We start from the raw sequence: 14,651 nt of genomic DNA, 5'->3' as shown, positions 1-14,651 counted from the left end.
TCATTCAGTGATACAAGATAACAAGATACCACAGTTTCACTGTATTAACAATATTGTATTTTTTAAAGGAAAATATGGTTACTGTGATAGATTTTTGTAAGGAACAGAACATAGAACACAGCAGTTTATCGGAAACTGGCTTGTCCATGTGTAGACGACAGGCTCCCCTGCTCTTTGCGCCCGCCTCTGGAGGAAATGCGCTGGGGACTCGACACGTGATCCGCTTGCCACAATCCAGAATGGCGGAATCCGTCAGTGAGTGGATCTGCTGCTGGCGCGCTCTCCAACGGGAATAAAGTCCGGTGCGGTGCGTCCGATCGCGGCGGAGCTGCGGAGAGGTGAGCGCTGATTCAGATGTTTTTATCCTTAAATGCACTGATCACTTCAATAACGAAAAGAAACTTGTGGACGTTCACAGTGCAGATGAAACAATCAAAACAATGTGTGTGTGTGTGTGTGTGTGTGTGTGTGTGTGTGTGTGTGTGTGTGTGTTGAATCGTAACTCGGAGTTTGTATCTTCATTTTTTTAATCGTCTCTGCAAAACTTAAAAAATAAAAAAATAAAATAAAATAAAAAATTCCGGAGTTAATATAATTTAAGCACAATTAACAGCATTTGTGCTGTGAAGTTTATCAACTCGTCACTCTTTTATTAAAAACAAAAAAACAAAAAACAAAATAAACGAACGGCGGTTACAGAAAGGCAATGAAAGTGAATGGGGCCAGTCCATAAATCTTAAAACACACACTGTTTCAAACGTATAGCCACAAGACGTAAGCATTAAACGTTTTAACATAATTTTAGTATGATTAAAATCTGGGATTTACCTGCATTACAGGGTTTAGCCTGTCATCGTTTCGTTGTCATGACAACACATTTGTAATATTGGTAATAACTGTACAAAGATTAGATTAGAAAGTGATTTTATCACACTAAGATCATGTGTACACGTATACTGTTTGCGTCTTGTGCATGGTCATACTTTTAAAACCGTATGTATTAAGGTTTTTGGACTGGGCCCATTCACTTCCATTGTAATTGCCTTAAAGGAATAGTTCACCAAAAAAATGTAAATTCTCTCATCATTTACTCACCCTCATGCCATCCCAGATGTGTATGACTTAATTTCTTCAGCAGAACACAGAGTTTTAGAAAAATCTATCAGCTCTGTAGGTCCATACAATGCAAGTGAATGGTGACCGGAACTTAGAAGGTCCATAAAGAACATGAAGACAGCATAAAAGTAATCCATATGACTCCAGTGGTTAAATCTGAAGTAATATGATAGGTCTAGGTGAGAAACAGATAATATTAACAGGACCATGTTTAAGTCCTTTTTTACTATAAAGCTACACTTTCATTTTGTGGAAGTTACTTTCACTTTCACATTCAGCCACCTACTGGTTGGGGTGGAGATTTAAAGTAAATAAAGTACTTCAATATTTATAGTAAAAGGGCTTAAAAATGTATCTGTTTCTCATCTACACCTATCTTATTGCTTTGGAAGACATGGATTTAACAACTGAAGTCATGGATTACTTTTATGCTGACCTTTTTGGACCTTTTGAGTTCTGGTCACCATTCACTTGCATTGTGAGGACCTACAGAGCTGAGCTATTCTTCTAAAAATCTTCATTTTGTGTTCTGCAGAAGAAAGAAAGTCATACACATCTGGGGTGGCTTGAGAGTGAGTAAATGATGAGAGAATTTAAATTTTTGGGTAAACTACCCCTTTAAGTTAACCACAATATTTATTTATTTATTTATTTTTTTTAAATAAACAAGTGACGAGTCAAAATGGTTATTTCTTGTTTTTCTTTATATATACTGTATATACCATAAGTTTATGAAGAATTATAATGGATAGATTTTCAATATGTTTTATATTATAATTATTTTCTACATTTAGGGATAAATAATGCATTACCTTTTAAGGCACAAAGATAGGTCTCTGCACCTTGCTTGTAGACTGTTTTATGATGTAATGTTGCATAAAGGTTCCCAGAATTTAGGAAATTTTAGAATTTTCGAAATTTTGTTAAGAAAATTGGCAATACGCAGCTTTATAAATAAGATAGTTATTTTTTTTTGAGTTAAAGATGGATTGAAATGAACAGAAATGTGAGAGAGGGTAGTCTTCGCCCCATTATACACTGTAACAAAATACGTTTTTGATTTGTTTTTGTTTTGGCTTGTATTCCAATATAAATATCTAAAACTCCTTTAAAACAATGTACATTTTCTTTAGCAGCTATACTGCAGAAGAAAAATGTGTTAACTGAGAATGTTGAATATAATATTAAAAATACAAATATTTAAAAATGTCTAAAAATCCTTTAAAAAAAGATGCATTCACCTGAGAAGCAGCATATAAGATATTTAGGCTTGCTTTTAGAAAATAGATCTTGAATATAAGTATATTTTGTCTTTACTGCACTTGCAGAAGTATAACCAAGTGAAAAAATACACTTATATACAAAATACACTTATATTTAAGATACATTCTCTTAAAGCAAGTCTAAATATCTTATATGTTGCTTCTAAAGTAAATGTGTCTTGTTTTAAGGATATTTAGACCATTTTAAATGGAAAACAAGACAAAACCCTTGATAACATTAGGATTTTTTGCTGTGAATTTTTTACTTAACAATATTATGAATTAAACAATAAAAAGTATTTATTTCTAAACTCTCCAGGAAGTCCTGTATGTGTCTGTTTGTAGGCAAGTTCACAGTAGTTTAATTCGCTTCTTATTTAAATTCTGATAAAATGCACCTCCGGTGCCATTCTAAATGCATATTATTAGTGAATCGAATTATTGAGCATAGAGTTTAGAAAGTGGACTGATGTCTTACAACTAAATTGAACAAAAAAGAGATCTGAATCCTTTAAAGTCCAGATGCAAGTTGAAACATTTTTGGAAAAAAACAAAAAAACAAAACACTGGTTTCTTTTCTACTGAACACTTAGACTTGAATTACTGTTAATTTTGCTTCTACATAATCCAGTATACTAGTTAATAATAAAGTGTTTCTCAATAAGCTATACATTTATACTGAAATAATATGTAGTTAGAGGTTTGTGTTTCTTTACATATTAAATAGTACTCCCAATTAGTTCCACACATTAAGGTAAAGGGATTCTAAACTGATTATGCAAAAAAACAACACTGGTATCGGCTTGGCATCGGTATCGGCCGATACTGAGATTTCAGATATCGGAATTGGATCGGAAGAGAAAAAGTGGTATCGGTGCATCCCTAGTTTATAAAACATGCGTTCCTCTTCACTGTATTACATCCCGTACAGCTTAAAACAACTCGCTTCACAACTCTCTTTTGGCGCCCCTCTGTGGACATTTTTTCCCGGGAAAATGGAGCTCACACGTGATCATTCGCGCAACAACACTTATCGCTTTAGCCACTGGGAGCAGTGTTTCACATTTCAGTAAGCACTTACCAATTTTAGCTAAAGAAAACTCAATCTACTGTTTTCGATTTTAGTGAGATCAGTCTGATTAAACCAGCCTTGGTGTCTCTCAGACCTCAAACAGAACATGAGGGTTAACATGTTACAATGGTTTATAAACTTTCCTTGGCAGTTTTTATGTTCTGTGGTGAGGCTGCTTTGTCCGATGGTTGTTATATCATGCTGTCAGTCTTGGCAGCTGTCACACAGAGGCAGTGTTTGAAGCTCCAACATGTGGCATCATGCACAGGCATATAAATCCGGAGATTAATCACAGGCTGTAGGAAGCTCTCTCGTCTATCCACATTCCGTCTCTCAAGGACCGGCAATCAGACCTTGTATATTCTAGGCCCCACAGGAAGAAGGTCAAAGCAGCCTTCTGAAAACTTGGCAGCAGAGAGTTAATCCAGTCTAGCATGACCCTAGTTTTGCTCTTTTTGACACAATGCTGTTTTATAACAGTGGTTTTATAATGCTAGAACACTTTTTCCTGGAATATGTTTGCTTATTCCTTGCTTTTTCCTGTATGGCTAAATAATTTCACGATATCTGTCATGAAAATTTCCCAGTCATGTTTCACCCTGAAATGATTTTTGCTAATTATTACGATTTTTTTTGCAGTGTGACATTATTTTTATGACAATTAAGCATGCCCCACCCCCCCACATTCTAATTATGTGAAATAAATCTTATTTTTATTACTGTAATGCAGAATATATATATATATATATATATATATATATATATATATATATATATATATATATATATATATATATATAATTTTTATTTTTTATTGTAAAGTGTCTGTACATCATGGCAGTATTTTTTGTCCTGCCTTTAATTTATGCTGATTTAAATTGGAAAAAATAAGTACATAATTGAAATGAGAATCTGTTGACAATTACAGTTTCACAATAGTGTGAATTACTCAAAATAATAAAAAATTAATAAACTTAAAAGTACATTTTGGGGAGAAAAATCCTCAATTGCCTTGAAAAAAATGTCACAAAATGTGAAATTCACCCATGTGTTTTAACTAGTTTGATTCATGTGCTGATTAACTAAATCCAGCTACTCAAAAGAAAACTTTTACACATATATTCTTTATATATCCATCAAGTCTGCACCTCTGCTCTCGTACTGTCTGTTTGGCAGAGTGATTGACATTCGACTCAACCTATCTTGACTTGTCTTATTGAATAATTAATTTTCCAGCATTCATTGGCTAAAGTGCAAGACTGAGCTTTCCCACTCTGAAACGCATCCTCAGTTAATGCACCCAGCCTCACTTATCTCTCTGTCTTCCCAATCTATGTGATTGGCTAAGTAAAATTCTGAATAACGAGTGAGCTTAGTGGATGTGGCTAAATGGCTTTGTGTAGACCCATGGTTTAAATAGTCTCAAATAACAATTTAAATCAGTTTGAGGCCCTTGCTAATCAATTCTACTCCTTAGGGTACATAATTAACAGTGCTAGATGACTCATGGACGTTGGCAGATTGCACCGTATACTGCATCTGTGGCTGAGGAGAAATGAGAGAGAGAGTTTTTGGCTTCTGCCCGTCTTACATGATGATTAGTGAAGAAACACGATAAAGGGAGACAGGATGTAACCGTAGGTGGTAAATGCGGCTGGACGGATGACAAGGATGACTGTCGATCCGTAAAAAGATTTTTTTCCAAAGTGGAAAATTGGATGTTTGTCACAAACATTATTATCTAGCACATTGTCTTAATGTCCCTGGGGCCTTGTGTTTGTCTGTTACTCACAGGATGGTGGTAAATGAACTCCAAGTCAAGATGGAATCAAAAATATCTGTTTTAATCTTCCTGCTCTTGTTGTGAACGATTCATCTGTGCTCATTTTATGTAATCTTCCATTAAAATGTAATAACTTGCTCCGCCTCTAAATCAACTTTTCTTTTCTGCTGATTTCATGAATCTCTTACTTTTAACCCCACCCCTCCAGCCACCTGGCTCCATTCTGTTATGTAACTAGGGCTGCAACTAGTCATTTGCAGATATTCGATAGTAAGGTATACCGTGATAATTAACATGCACAGTATTGTTATCATGAGCACTTCAAAATGCAGTGACAATTTCTAGATAACCTAAATTGTTTAGATTTTTCTGAATGCACTGTGGCATTGCCATCAATAAATCAACATTCCCAGCACTTTAACTCTTAGGATAGGACATACCAATGTAAGAAGACATACAATAGGATGAGACAATAGGAAGACATACCAAATTACTAGGAAACTCTAAAATTCATGTTTCTTTTTCAATTAAACTTTTTAATCAAAATGTTACCATTGTTGGTTCTTGTTCATTTGCAGTGAAAATAAACCGTAATACATTAGATAAATGCAAAATAGAAACATTGGCTACAATGTCTTATATGGTTTGATCTTTGCAAAGTTACTTTCTTTGTAATCTTTTAAATTAAAAAGTACAAGACAAGTAGCTAAATCTGTGATAATACCGTATACCGTGATAAATGCTTCAGCAATTATCGTGATGTGAAGTCCTTGCTGCAACTAGCGATTATTTTGATAATCGACTAATCGAATGATTGTTAGATTGATTATTTGACTATTCGGGCAAATATTGCAACGATTAGTCATAAGATCTTAACCGAGTATTCAGCTTGTGCCCGAGTTAAAAGGTTATAGTAAACATGCTTACTAACGATAAAGAAGTCAAAATCATCTTTTAAAAATACCTCTAAATTACATTCACTGAATAAAAGGAAAAATTCAGTAAAAAATGTACTGAAAAAAGTTCTATTGTTATCATGTGTTTTTGTCTTGTTTTCCATTTAAAATGGTCTAAAAATCCCTAAAACAAGATACATTTACTTTAGAAGCAACACATAGACACATAGACTTGCTTTCAGAGAATGTATCTTGAATATACGTAAGTATTTTGTATATAAGTGCATTTTTTCACCTGTTTATATTTCTCCTAGTGCAGTAAGGACAAAATATAGGCTACTTATGATGTATCCTCTGAAAGCAAATCTAAATATCTTATATGCTGCTTCTCAGGTGATTTTTAGATATTTATAAATATTAGAATTTTTTATTATATTCAACATTCTCAGGTAACACATTTATTTTATGCAGTATAGCTGCTAAAATAAATGTACAATGTTTTATAGGAGTTTTAGATATTTATATTGGAAAACAAGCCAAAACAAAAACGAATCAAAAAATTATTTTGTTGCAGTGTAAAATGGGCGAAGACTACACTGTCTCACCTTTTTGTTTACTTCGATCCATCTTTAACTCACAAAAAACAAACTCTCTCTTATAAATAGAGCTGTGTATTGCCAATTTTCTTTACGATAAGAAACACATAAAGATATAACGTCAGGGTGTTTCCTTTTAAAGACACTCGACACGCAAATTTTGCTTAAAGGGAAGTTCTGGCGTCCTCACGGTGAAAGGGGGTATCATGTAGGATGGGGAGTGTCCAGAGGAGGATCGAGGTTGTGGGCGAGGTCCGGCGGCTGCCCGGCATCTGTGCCCGTTGGCCGCAATGCGTGCTTCAATCCCCGGCATCGCATCTAATTCGCGCAGGGGGTCTGGGGGTTCAGGTCCAGCATGCATCTAATTTGGCCGGAACCCTCCCTGCTCTGCTCCTGGATGAGGATGCCAGTGTGTGCACACATGGAGAATAGAAGCCGGCTTCCAGAGAAGAGGCATGCTTTACGTTTACGCAGCGGTGATGAGGCCAAACGCACATCATGTGTGCCTAAACGAGGCTTATTAATTATGCGCCTCTTCTCTCTCCTGCCCTCTCCTGTCGTGAGCCTGGCTAAAGGATGGCCCTCAGAGGCGGGGTGATGATGACGAGAGGGAGGGGCGGGTCTATCTGCCACACTCACTTATGCCGTCCCAGATGTGTGAGTTTCTCTCTTCAGAAGAACACAAATTTCTCCGCTCTGTAGGTCCATACAATGTAAGTGAATGGGTGCCAAAATTTGGAAGCTTCAAAAATCTCATAAATCAGCATAAAAGTAATCCATAAGACTCCAGAGGTTAAATCAATGTCTTCAGAAGCGAAATGATAGGTGTGTGTGAAAAACAGATCACATTCTTCTTGTGTTTTTGGTGATTCACATTCTTCATGCATACCGCACCCTTCTGGGCAGGGAGAAGAATTTCTAGCAAAAAATGACTTTTTTTGCTAATTGATCTTTTTCATTGATCCGTTTTTCATTCACACCTATCATATCCCTTCTGAAGACATTAATCTAACCACTGGAGTCATATGGATTACTTTTGTGATGCCTTTGTGTGCTTTTTGGAGTGTAAAAATTTTGGTATCAGAATTCAGCTCTGTAGGTTCATACAATGCAAGTGAATGGGTGCAAATTATCCATCATATAAGTAGTCCGATAGTGTCATAAAAAGCTAATGTAAGATGAAAAATGCGTTTGCTGAAGCAACCCTGTCATTTTTTGGTGCTTCTAGGACAGTTTTGGTGCCCTCGTACTCCGGTCCTTTACATAGCAAGTGCAACACTCTATCAGTCTACTGCACAATTTGATCGCTTTTTAATAAGCTTTTAAATGGTGGTGGTTGTGTAATGCAAACAAGTCATGCGCTATTGAAAAAGTGTTTGGTGTCATAAGATATCATTGTGTAAGGAACAAAGTGAAAAAGAAGTATTTATGAAATTGTAATCTGCAGTTTTACTCTGGTGTTCATTTCTCCAGGAAACTGCTGCGATAATATGCAGATACAACTATAAGTAAGCCATTCTTAGGTTGAATCCCCCAAAACGTGAAAACGCTTTGGCTCCATCAAAACATCGCTCCGTTTGTTCGAGCATCCCGACTACCTCGACATAATAACATTGGCTCAACCAATGCCATGAGCTTTTTGGCTGAACTATCTGTTTGTTCAGTAAAGGCAGTTTGAGAACGATTCTGTGCCATTCCGCTTGGTGACACTAGTGGCACAGAAATTAGGCTACACACTTCATCCTTAAGTTTGATATTAAATTCAGTGACTGATCCTGGCTTGGGTGCTGTCGCCTCAGAAATTTGGAATAATTTATTACCCATGTCACTTTACGTTCGCTCAATTGCTTGTTTTGTTTTACCATTGTGCTCTGGCAGAACTTGGCTAGGCTTGGGATCATTTGGCAATTCGTGTGCGTCCTAAACATCTCCAAGACTGTAATAATGAAAAGCTTGTTTGTTTATATGATGGGTTTAATGAATACTAAATGTTGGTGCAGTGTTTCAGTCAAGGTGGTGTGAAACTCATTGTATACTAAATGTGACCGTTTTGGTCTTTGCCATTGAATGAAACTGTTACAACGCAACACTGGGCTGGCAGAACTAGTAGAGGACATGGAAGGCAGACAACAATCAGGGAGAAAGTGAATGACTGCAGAGAGAGAGAGAGAGAGAGAGAGAGAGAGAGAGAGTGATTTGTCTGCCTCAGTCACAAGGCTCATTTCCTGTTCATTGTTTATCTGAAAACGGACAGGCCTCTATGAAAATGGAGATGTTGAAGCCTTGCTTGCAACGTGATGCTCATCAGACTGTTTAAGGAATATTTCACTCAAATGAAAATGTTATTTACTCACACTCATGTAGTTCCAAACCATATGCTGTTGTTGAAAATTGTAAAAAACAAATCTCCTTTGTGTTCCACAGAAAAGATTGAATAAAGGTTTGGAACAACATGAGGGTAAATAATGGCAGAATTTTCATTTCTGGGTGAACTATCCCTTTAATAAAGACCTATGTTACCAAATCGCTGTTATAAACTACACAGTCTATTGCTCAATGTTGGTTACCATGTCTTGCATTAGTTTGCTCTGCCAAAGCACATCGTCAGTGGTTGAGCGAATTCCTTAATGAAACATTTGGCCAGAGTGGCATATGATTGAATTTAGTGGCATGAAACATCAGGGTACCACGTCAGCTCTGGTAAGAAATGCTTAAAATCACTGCTTGGGAGCAGACACAGAGTTTCTTTGAAATACAGTTCCCTCAAAAGTTGCGTAACTTTGTAGTTTTTAATGGAATGTGACACAAAGAGCTTTAGCTGGGTTTTAGCTGAAGCAAAAAGAGATTTCATGGTCAGTAGTGGAAAAGAGATCCAGAAGGCTTTGCTTCAATTATGCCAATTCTCAGCTAGACTCATTCAGCCCTATCCAACCACAAACTGCTCACTCTCATGTATGGTAATAATGACTAATCAGTGATCTATTGTTGGTTATAATTTGATCAATTAATTGTTAACTGCATTTCAATTTTCTGTTAACATTGCTTCTAACAGTAATAAATGGCAAATTTATTTTATATTTAACATAATGGAAAAACAGTAGTCAAATATATATATATATATATATATATATATATATATATATATATATATATATATATATATATATATATATATATATATATAGAGTACAGTATATATACAGTATATGTATATGCACTGTGTGTATACTGTATATACAGTTGAAGTCAGACATTTAGCTTGAAGTCATTACAACTAATTTTTTAACCACTCCACAGATTTCATATTAGCAAACTATAGTTTTGGCAAGTCGTTTAGGACATCTACTTTGTGCATGACATTGTTTACAGGTTCACTTTTAATTCACTATCACAATTCCAGTGGGTGAGAAGTTTACATACACTAAGTTAACTGCCTTTAAGCAGCTTGGAAAATTCCAGAAAATGTCAAGCATTTAGTCAATTAGCCAGTTAGCTTCTGAGAGGCTAATTGGTTAATTGGAGTCAATTAGAGGTGCACCTGTGGATGTATTTTAAGGGCTACCTTCAAACTCGGTGCCTCTTTGCTTGACATCATCGGAAAATCAAAAAGAAATCAAAAGACCTCCGAAAAAAATGGTAGACCTCCACAAGTGTGGTTCATCCTTAGGAGCAATTTCCAAATGCCTGAAGGTACCACGTTCATCTGTACAAGCAATAGTTTGCAAGTATAAACACCATGGGACCACACAGCCATCATGGAAGGAGACGCATTCTGTCTCCTAGAGATGAACGCAGTTTGGTGCGAAAAGTGCAAATCAATCCCAGAACAACAGCAAAGGACCTTGTGAAGATGCTGGAGGAAACAGGTAGACAAGTATCTATATCCACAGTAAAACGAGTCCTATATCGACATAACCTGAAAGGCTGCTCAGCAAGGAAGAAGCCACTGCTCCAAAACCGCCATACAACATCCAGATTACAGTTTGCAAGTGCACATGGGGACAAAGATCTTACTTTTTGGAGAAATGTCCTCTTGTCTGATGAAACAGAAATTGAACTGTTTGGCCATAATGACCATCGTTATGTTTGGAGGAAAAAGGGTGAGGCTTGCAAGCCGAAGAACACCATCCCAACCGTGAAGCATGGGGGTGGGTGCTTTGCTGCAGGAGGGACTGGTACACTTCAAGCATACCTCCAAGGTTATGGCAAAATGGCTTAAGGACAACAAAGTTAAGGTATTGGAGTGGCCATCACAAAGCCCTGACCTCAGTCCGATAGAAAATTTGTGGGCAGAACTGAAAAAGTGTGTGCGAGCAAGGAGGCCTACAGACCTGACTCAGTTACACCAGTTCTGTCTGGAAGAATGGGCCAAAATTCCAGCAACTTATTGTGAGAAGCTTGTGGAAGGCTACCCAAAACGTTTGACCCAATTGAAACAATTTAAAGGCAATGCTACCAAATACGAAAATGTATGTAAACTTGTGACCCACTGGGAATGTGATGAAAGAAATAAAAGCTGAAAGAAATAATTCTCTCTACTATTATTCTGACATTTCACATTCTTAAAATAAAGTAGTGAACCTAACTGACCTAAGCCAGGGAATGTTTTCTATGATTAAATGTCAGGAATTGTGAAAAACTGAGTTTAAATGTATTTGGCTAAGGTATGTGTAAACTTCTGACTTCAGCTGTATATGTGTGTGTGTGTATGTGTGTGTGTGTGTGTGTATATGTATATATACACCGTTGTGCTCAAATGTTTGCATACCCTTGGAGAATTGGTAATATTTGTACCATTTTTAAAGAAAACATGAGTGAGCAGGCAAAACACATTTCTGTTATTTCTTATGGGATTCATATTCAACTGTAGGTTATAACAGAATGACACAATCATAAAACAGAGCATGGCAACAAAGAAAAAAATGAAATGACCCCTGTTCAAAAGTCTGCATACCCTTAGTTCTTAATACTGTGTATTGTCCCCTTTAGCATCAATGACAGCGTGCAGTCTTTTGTATTAGTTGTCTATGAGGCCTCAAATTCTTGCAGGTGGTATAGCTGACCATTCGTCTTTGCAAAATGCTTCCAGGTCATGCAAAGTCTTTGGTCGTCTTGCATGAACTGCACGTTTGAGAGCTCCCCAGAGTGGCTTAATGATATTAAGGTCAGGAGACTGTGATGGCCACTCCAGAACTTTCACCTTTTTCTGCTGTAACCAACTTGGCCTTGTGCTTAGGGTCATTGTCGTGCTGGAAAGTCCAAGAGCGTCCCATGCACAGCTTTCGTGCAGAAGAATGCAAATTGTCTGCCATGGTATGCAAACTTTTGAGCACAACTGTGTGTGTATATATATATGTGTATATATATATATATATATATATATATATATATATACTGTATATAGAACAGTTTTGGAGTTGACACATTTTAAGGTGCAGTCATTTAGTTGTTAAACATTCATTAGCTCTGTGAGTGCAGGCATAAGTAGTGGCATTATATTATATTTGTCTTGTGCTGTCTTGTTATCTCCTGCAGTGTACATGAGTGAGCGGTGGCGAGTATTGTATAAAAACAGGAAGCATCGTGTCATATTGGATTGGGTGTCATATTCTTGCTGTGATCTTTAGCATCACTTTCCTCCTCGAGCCTGTCAGCCTGTGTCAGTCAGATCAGCCCCTCAAAGATGGTCGCCCTAGACAGCTGCCCACGTCTCAATCTAGTCCCAGACTCCCTTCCATGTGCCCCAGGTTACACTCACATACCCAGACATGAGCAGTCATGGCCAGTGGACGCTTGACCGTCATTTGCATGACGTCGTACCCCCCCTTTTTTATATATATATATATATATATATATATATAATATTATTATTATTATTATTTTGGTGCAGTTATTATATTCAAATATCTTGGCATGTAGTTAATGTTAGTGTATAGAGGTAGCTGGCATACTTGGTCACATGTATGGGCTGTGGGAAATGGAGGATAATGCAAAAGATGTTTTATGATATTGTAAATGATGGTATTGTAATTATGCAGTCCTAGTAATACAGCAAAAACTAATATGCTTTTGAATACAGTTTATTAAAAAAATTATAAATATAGACTAAATAAATTAAAACAATGAGATGAAACTCTTTCATTTATGCAAACAAACATTGCTTCACAGTTTTGACAAACAAGTAAACAGCCAGTAACAAAAAGAACAAAGAAACAAATTACAAGCAAAATAAATGAAAACAATAGAACAAAGATATTAATTAAAGGAATGTTCCAGGTTAAATACAAGTTCATCTTAATCGACAGCATTTGTGGCATAGTGTTGATTACAAAAAACGTTGAAAAACAATTTGAAAAAAAAAAAAAAAAAACATATATATATTATACACACACAGCTACACTACTGGTCAAAAGTTTTGAAACACTTGACTGAAATGTTTCTCATGATCTTAAAAATCTTTTGATCTGCAGGCTGCTTAAATGTTTGAAATTAGTTTTGTAGACAAAAATATAATTGTGCCACCATATTAATTTATTGCATTATAAATCTAACATTTAACAAAAAAAAAAAAGTTTTTGAAATTGATGACTTAGATCAAATAATAAAGAAAAGCAGCCAATAAGTGCCCAACATAGATGGGAACTCCTTCAATACTGTTTAAAAATCATCCCAGGGTGATACCTCAAGAAGTTGGTTGAGAAAATGTCAAGAGTACATGTCTGCAAATTCTAGGCAGAGGGTGACTACTTTGAAGATGCTAAAATATAACACAGTTTTGATTTATTTTGGATTTTGTTTAGTCACAACATAATTCCCATTGTTCCATTTACGTTATTCCATAGTTTTAATGACTTTACTATTATTCTAAAATGTGGAGAAAAAAAAAATATAATAAAGAATGAGTAAGTGTTTCAAAACTTTTGACCAGTTGTGTGTGTGTGTGTGTGTGTGTGTGTGTGTGTGTGTGTGTGTGTATATATGTGTGTATATATATATAGACATCCCTCATTAATCTAAAAAAAAAAAAAAGGAAAACGGTAAGGGACTTACAATAAAACTTATTTATTAAATTTAAACACACTGATTCAAAATTATAAACATTATACATTTTAAAGTAATTTTAGTGTGATTATCTTCCCAAAGCAAACATTTTGTTATCGATTCACCCTTAGTCCACTTTCAACATTTGTTTCTTAAACAATAATTTTTAAAAAAGAAGGCCAAAACCCCTTCTTTAATATTTTTGGTTCTGATTGTTTGTGTGCATTATCTTATATAGCACTGACTAATATAATATAGCAGGTGTTTTTTTTTTTTCATTTCTGTGTGTGTTTATATGTGTTATAAGATGCTTAGACACTTGAGAAGTTAGAATGACGTTGTTTTGGTACGTGAGGTCTGAGCAACATGGATGAAATAACTGACACAGTGCGATGGCCACAGAGCATGGAAACCAGCCTCTTGAAAATACGAACCTTCCCATGCAAGTTCTCGCTAGAGAGAGCAAGCCAATGTGATAATCATCCTGTGAGGCATATTGTGGAAAGCTGCACCTAAATTTAATGCAAAAGTTATACAGTTTACTCTGCAAAGCCAGTAGTGCTATTTTGAAAGAGATAATGTTTGACCTCTTTTTAAAAGGTACAGTTAACATGTTTTGATATGTTCATGACAGGTGAGCTAAATTCATGCGAGACAGACCCTTTTACTAAAATAGTCCTGTGCTGAGAATAGCTGCGCCCCTCAAGGGGAAGCTGCGTCTCTCCCTGCAGCACTTTAAACAAGATTCCTCACCCCACTGCTACTGAACGCTTACTTTGAGTTTTATATCAGGGGTTTCCCCTCAAATTAACTTTGTATCCCTGTGGTTCACACAGTTTGGGGCTGTTTGTGGTTTGGGATGTAGGTAGTCGCCCTGTGTTCTCT

The 14,651-nt window shown here is 36.1% G+C and overlaps 1 protein-coding gene across 2 annotated transcripts in view; it reads left to right on the top strand.

Moving 5' to 3' along the window:
* The first annotated feature begins 209 nt into the window (after positions 1-209).
* Positions 210-14,651, top strand: part of LOC127448106 (histone deacetylase 4-like) — a 288,908-nt gene continuing 274,466 nt past the window's right edge. For both annotated transcript variants that reach the window (XM_051710403.1, XM_051710401.1), the window contains exon 1: positions 210-338. The gene's annotated coding sequence lies outside the window, so the exon portion shown is untranslated. The remainder of the gene's footprint in view (positions 339-14,651) is intronic.

This window comes from Myxocyprinus asiaticus, chromosome 11, assembly GCF_019703515.2.
Source record: "Myxocyprinus asiaticus isolate MX2 ecotype Aquarium Trade chromosome 11, UBuf_Myxa_2, whole genome shotgun sequence".
NCBI classification, from domain to species: Eukaryota; Metazoa; Chordata; class Actinopteri; order Cypriniformes; family Catostomidae; genus Myxocyprinus; species Myxocyprinus asiaticus.
The sequence above is the reverse complement of the archived record's forward strand: the minus strand, read 5'-3'. Positions and strand labels throughout refer to the sequence as shown.